Raw genomic sequence first — 7,618 nt, 5'->3', positions numbered from 1 at the left:
CACTTCCCCACCCACAATACTCACATACTCAAGAGCTTTGGGTCCACTTGGATTTGTTTCCCTTATGCTAAGTGGCTCAAAACACTGTGGGATTCTTCTCTTTTGAGGGTGTTTGTTTGTACTCAGTTTATCGGCTTTAATCTGTTTTTGTCTCTCTTTTCAGTGTCCCTGGCAGTTGCCACTTCTCACTCCCTACAGCAGCCTCCCTCCCAACATCTAGTCTAGGAAATCAACTGTGATGAGGGGCTCGGGGTCAGTCACAGAAGATGGAACTAAGGCAGAGAGGCAAAGTAATTTGCCCAAGAAGATCAGCTTCAACCCCCAACACTGTGTGTCATGTCCCTCTGTTTAACTCTTATGCTAAACTAGTTAACATTTTATAGATTATGGTTATAAACAGATGAGGTATCAAAATACATACAAGGGCACACATCAACTCTAAGATGTTCATTAACTCCACTATTCTGTTTCTATTTATTTTATTTCTATTAAAAAAAATTTAAGAACTTCTGCAGTCAATATAGCAAAATATTAATGGGCTTTAAATTCAGAATATAGAGGTGTAAGTGTATTATTACTCGTACCTTTTTGTATGTTCACAAGACAAAATGATTTGAAAGTCTCTCTCCCCTCTCCCTACTCGCTACTGGCTCTCACCTGAGCTCCCAGACCACACATCTAACAGCCTTTCACTTTACCCACAGCTGAACCCATCAATTTTCCCCCAGAGCTTCCTCTGCAGCTTTCCCTCCTCAGAGCACCGCAGGACCATCATTTACCTCATTAATCCACCCAGAAACCTGGGCCTTACTCCATCCTACCCTCACAGACATCATTCACCCTTTCCTTTTTACCATCTAAACATGCCTTCAATCTGTTCACTTTTTCCCACTGACCGTCCCACTTCTCAAGTGGAAGCCACCAACACTGCCCACTTGGACCCATGAGTCTCCCAAGTGGCCCCACAGCCGCTCTCCCCTTCTTGAGACAAATGGGATTCTGTCACTCCGTGCTTTTAAGACTCTTTTGGAACCCACTGTTTAGAAGGAACTTCAAATTCTTCCCCTGGTGAACGTCTTTGCCAAGAAACCATCAGCTCAGGGAGGGCAGGCCCTGCCCTCTCCCCCAGCCCCGCCCTCTGGCACAGCGCTGGATTAGGAGAACTTGCTGACCTACACTAGCCTGTATTCTAACCCTGGTCTTGAGTTCTTAGCAAACTGCTTCACTTATCCATACAAATTCAAGGTAGATTAGAAAGATTTTAGATGTTTAGCTAGACTATTGATTTGGGGACTTTGAACTAGCAACCTGCAAGTATATGTTCTAATGTTTCTGTCTTCTAAAACAACACTCAGATTTAAGTAGTATTTGTGGAATGTCTTCAGAGTAAAAGAAACAGTACTTTCACAGATTTCATGTTTTATAACATGAACAACCCGCACAGGGTCACAAATGGAACTGCCTCACAAGTGACAGAAGACAAGTGAGAGGCATAAAGCAACAGGTCGCAAAGATGGTAAGAGCAAAGTTGTTTCTCCAACCTCCCAAAAATTCCTGAAAGAACCGAAAATTCTGAATTTTGAAAGTAAAAGACTATTATATAAAGAAATAAAATAAATAATCCTCTTCATCAGGATTTCAACATCTGACTCCAGAATTTTTAGCATGCCATACTGAATCCTAGCACAGAAAAATCAGATGGACTAGTGGTGAGTAAGTTCCAGGAAAACTGCAGTAATTCCCCCACTTGTAAAAGGACACACATTCACCTGTCGAAGGTGAATATAAACTGAATTCTGGAGATATTCGGAAGCTTCAGGCTTTGCTTCTGGATGGCGAGGACACGGATGGCTTGGATGGATGCTTCTAACTCAGTCACCGGCATTCTTAACACTGCAGGGGGAAAAGGAGGCCCTCAGTCAAGAGCAGAGATGTTCCTGTCGTGTCTCACTGGCAGTGCCTCGGGGACTCAGTGCCCTGCAGCAGCCCGGCCCCAGGCGAGGACCCGCAGCGTGGCCCACCCAAGCAAGAGGGGCACTGTGCTTGAGAGAGCCCATCCCCGAAGGGGGCAAGAGGGACTGGTGGGGTTGTGTGAACGTATAAATACCCAGAGAAATACACCTGCATACATTCAAGTGATACAACCAACAGTAGCAGACTACTTTAAAAAATTTCAATTGTCAGTGTTAATTTTATCATTCCTTTCTGCTTGTCCCCTGCACTCTGAGACAGGCTTAGGCTCTCTCACACCTGCAGCTCTGTGCAATAGTTGTGAAGTCATTTTACTTTGCTGCGATAGTCCTCGCTTCCCGTGTCGCTGTGACTGTCGTCTCTTAACAGTCAGATGTCTTCCTGGATCTTTCCCTGAGTTCCTTGCTCCTGCTCCTCAGATCCTGAGATAAAGGACAAGTGAAGACACATGACCAGAAAAGTCACTGTGGACTTGACGGAAGTCCTCAGTGACCCCCTAGGTGAGTGCTGCCCACCCCTCACTTTTGGTTCTCAAGGTTCTGCCCAGGGTGACATCCAGCCAGGAGAGTGGCTGAGGTCAATTTAAAGCTGTGTGCCTTGGGCGCGGGACAGGTGCAGGAGCTGGTTCTGGAACCGGGCCACTCCCCCTCTGCTCCCCTCTCTCCGGAGGCCCTGCTGCCAAGCACTCAGGCTCCGTGATCTTCTACCTTTCTTTCCTACTCTACTCCAAACCTGTTTCCTTTTCCTTTTCCCCTAATTATCCCCAGCTGGAGTGATTTTTCAATCACAATATCTGAAAAAATTTCCTGCAGCTGAAAAAGAGGTCTCCAGAGGTAAATGCCCATATCCTGGTGCCTGAAGAGAGCCCCAGGCTGGGGGGACCCTCACCAACACTCACGGGGCATCAGACATGTTGTGGGGTCAGCCACCCCCAACAAGAGTTTCCTGTAACCCCAAGGCCCGCACAGCATCCCTGCTCACAAAAATGTAGTTGGCTCACTTATCCGTTAAGAAGCAAAAATACAAAATTGCTCATGTTTCTTACTAAAATTATTTATGAGGTGGAAAAAGAAATTGTAATAGAAAAGAATAAATTTGACTCCATGTTAGATCTGTTCCTTTGGCTCTAAACCTTTGCCCTGTTTTCTAGGCTCAGGCTTGCTAGCTCTGTACCTTTTGTAAAAGGAAGTTGACTTTAGCCTGAAATCTACAGGAGAGCCTATTCGCCGGGCCCTGATCTTTAAGGATGTTAGTTCTTCTGCACTTATGTAGAGATGGCAAGTTGCAAAATAGAGAATAACCTTTGTTTTGTTGGAGGTTTTACAGAGGCACCATGACCTGACCCACATGGACCGCTGCAAGAACAAAGAATTCCAAGAACAAACAATTCCTAGAGCAAGAAGTTTGCAACAACCATCCACGCCCCCTCCGCTTTCCAGTATAAAAGGAGCCTGAATTCTGACTTGGGGAAGAGGGTTCTCTAGGACATCAGTCTGCCATTTCTGGGTCTGCCAGCTTTTCAAATAGTCACTATTCCTTGCCCCAACACCTCTCTCCCAATTTATTAGAATGTTATATGGCGAGCAGAATGAGTTTGGACTCGGTAACAAAATGACTGCATTGGAGGGAGTATGTCTCGACTGTTTCCTCGTTTCCAATATGTGGCATGCACATCATTTATGATCTAGTGCAAACAATTCATCAAAGACAACCACAAAAAGAAACTATACTTACCTAACTATCAACACTGAAGTCACAACCTATCAATTTTATATGCCGTTTAACAACACAACCAAAAAACCTAACATAGGGACTTGATTCCATGGAAATAAAATTATTTCTACTCCTTCAAAACTTTTGTTATCTTTTCTATTTTATTTTGTTTTGCTTATTGAAAGGAAAATAAAAGTCAAATCATTTTATTTCACGTATTTTTGTTATAGCTACATATTTTAAATACCACAAAGACATTTAAATTGCAATAAAAAATTGTTCATATATTAGTATAAAGATATATACACAATCAATGGGGATTAAGAAAGTAATGGACATTTACTTAAAATCCACTGCACATCCAGTCTTTTACAAGCATATCCTGGAATATAAGCTCTATGATCCAGGAGGCCCCACCTCCATTCTCACTGCCGAGTCCCTTAGTAATCAATTACCAAGGCACCAGTATAGAACCACACGATCAGTATTTTAGGAATAAATGAGGGAATTAGCTCATTCAATTCTAAAACAAAAACCCTAAAATAAATACTGAACTTATTTACAGATAAAGAAAATGGGACCCAAAAAAGTAGTTTCTTCCCCAAGATCATAAATCTAGTAACTAGTAAAGGCAGGGTTTGAACTCAGGTCTGCCTGATTCTAAACACTAAGGTGGAGATCCCATTTGACTGGGGAGGGTCCAGCAGCACAGCCTATCACCCTGTCTTTGTTCAGCTCTAACCTCAGACAGCACCCCATACCTATGGAACACGAGGGTAAATGATAACAATAAGGATTTTATATCCAGTAGTTTTCTTAGGTCTCATTTACATGAAGTGTTAGCAGGTTAGCAAAAAAAAAAAAAAAAACTGGGAAATGTGAGTGGGTCAGAGCTTTTTGCTGATTAGAAACTCCGTCTATCAGGACAGAGTGACATTCCCACAAGAGGCCACATGGACATAAACTAAAGGCAGGTGAGTAATGAAAACTAGCAAGAAGTGACCCTGCCATCCTCCACCCAGTTACCTCTTAATCCGCGTAGACACAAAGACAGAAGATCCGGGTTCTTGTCCAAATTACACCATCATGTATTCTCACCTATAAAAAGTTATGACTCTATGCTGTCTTAAGACCTTTCCAACACAAATATGATGATACCAATTTCTCAGCAGAATCTCAATGTCTTCACTTCCTCTTTTCTAATAGGGGAATATTTCTATGGCCACAAAGCAGAAATCCAATAAAAAAAAATGCATGAAACCAGGTGAAAGTCTGCTTAAGAGACTTTTCTCTCACACTCAGTGAATGAAATCTCAGAAAAGGTGGTCCTTCTCCCTAAGCAATTGGGAGGTAGCCGGGGGTGGTGTGTGTGTGTCTGTGGTGTGTGTGTAAATCAAATACAATCAATCAAGTCTGGGATGTGAACAGATTTTTTTATGTCACTGTCATTTCATGCGGATGAGCCAACTTTTATAGTAATTTGAATCTAGTGTTCTGAGAAAGTCTCAAACTCTTTTGGTGCAGGAAGTGAAAGGGGAAAGGAAAGGAGGAAAGAGGTAAATGAAGCAAAGGAGTAAGAATACGGCTAGAGAAAGATAAGACATTAATATTGTTCCTACTTTCATCACATACATATTAGGAACTGACTTTCCCCCGATGTCTTGTAGAGCACTGAATTGCAGAAGAAGAGGCATTTCTCACTGAGCTTGTCACGTACGTGGCATTTTACAGATACAAATCATTTACCCTGATCAAACACTCAGCAGGCCATAATTCTCCTGTTTTGAGAGACAAGAAAACAGGAGTTCAAAGACGGTGTATAACTTGACAAAATTAGAGGACCAAGAAACAGGAGAGGATGGATTCAAACTCAGATCTGAATGCAGAATCTGCTCTTTCCACTTCCAGGACTGGAAAACCCTTAACACACAGGCTCCGTGCTCCCCTGTTGTGCTCCTGGCACCAAGCATTTCTCATGGCGATAGCCTCCAGTTCTCACAGACACAGCGCTCTGTGCAGCCAATGACCTTCATCAGACCTTGATCATCTGCCTGCCACGCCCACCAGGCTTCACCATACAGGCAGGAAAGCTGGCTTTCAAGTGCAATCAAAGCCACCCATGGTCTAACCTGGGCTCTTCTGCGGCTTCTCCAGCCTAAAGGCAGCCATGAAACTGCTCACAGTTTGTACATGAGCCACACTACCTCTCTCCATCTGTCTCCCCACCTATACTACTTAGCTATGACCATTTTGAGAATCTTGGAAACAAACTTTTGTAAAAACAGAAAAGGAAGTGTTCTGGAACAAGTACTTAATACAATGTTAAGTGACAAGATACAAAGTGAGTATTTACAAACCAAATCCGCCTTTCTAGATGTCAGTTTTAAGCAGTTAAAAAATATAATAGCAAACAATTTTCACTTACAAAATTAACAAAAACACAAACAATAATCTGGAGTAAACTCAAAAATAATGCCCATGTTCTAAATGGAAAAACTACAGGACTGTACTGAGGGGTAAAGTGATGTAAATGTAGACACATCAACATACTGCATGGAGGAAAGCAGTTTTGTAAAGATATAAGTTCTCCTAAAAATAATTCAAAACTTCAAAAAAACTCCCATGAAAATTCCAATCTGATTTTTTTCAAATTGAACAAAATATTTTAGAATTCTTCAGGAATAATAAAGTCATAATACTAGCCAAGAAAATTTGGGATGGAAGAAAAGAGTAAAAAAGAATCACACTGTTAGATATTAAATATATTTTTACAATACGTAGGATATGGTGCTGGAGTAAGAAAGGAAAATTGACAGAAAGGAAATATGAGCTCAAAAAGAGACTAGTGTACATAAGTATTTTGTATACATGGGATTTCAAATCAAAGAGTAAAGTATGTATTCAATAATTATCCTGGGACAATCAGAGAATCACCTGGAAAGAATTCTATTCCTGTCATAATGACCACAAGATAAATTACAGACAGTGATGTAAATATTGAAAAGTACTAATGACAGCAAATACAACCCTTTGCTCATATTAACTCAACTTCCCCACACTATAACATGTACTACTATCATCTCCATCTTAGAGACTAAAAAAACCTACAGAAGAGATTTATTCTATAATAAAAAGTATTTCTAAGAATAATACCAAAGATAAAACCCATAAGGAAAAGATTTACTATCTTAAGAATATTTTGGGCCACAACAAAAATAAACAACCCCCTGAACAAAATGAAAGGCAAGCAATGTCAAGAAAAAGACATGTGATAAATGTTGATGAAGATAAGGAGCTAATGTTCTTAACATACAAAGAGCTGTCACAAAGCAACAAGATGCTCCCTCACTTAAATGTGTGCAAAGGACAAAATGGATTATTCACTTTAAAGAAGTCAAATGGCTAATGAGTGAAAAATGCTCAATACTTCACTGACCATCAAATGCAAACTTAAACAGTGAAAAAGCACTTTTGCTCATCGTATTGGCAAATATTTTTAAAAGACATACTAGCTAGTGTCTCTGTGGGAGAACAAACTGTGAGTAAACATTTTGGAGGATGTCAATGGACATGTTAACTCTGAAAAGCGTACATACACACTGACTCAACTACACTTCTAGGAATTGTTTCTTTAAAAAAAAAATCAGTCCAAAAAGATGTACCAATCATGGCATTTACACAGCACTGTATACTATGGTGGGAAGAAACACTGAAATGAAATCATATCCAGCGATAGAGAATTGGTTACATAAATAATTCTACATCTTTTCATTCCACACTGGAGAAGGAATTTCTAGAGTTACTTGAAAGGAACCTGTGATGAATGTAAATGTCACATCCAGGGACTAAATTTCCAGAAGCCTTAACTAAAGGAATATTCATACAAGATCATAGGAATGTCTATACAAGAACGATGTCAGTCAAACATCCTTTC

The sequence above is a fragment of the Vicugna pacos genome, chromosome 20, assembly GCF_048564905.1.
Source record: "Vicugna pacos chromosome 20, VicPac4, whole genome shotgun sequence".
NCBI lineage: Eukaryota > Metazoa > Chordata > Mammalia > Artiodactyla > Camelidae > Vicugna > Vicugna pacos.
Note: the sequence above shows the minus strand (reverse complement) of the source record.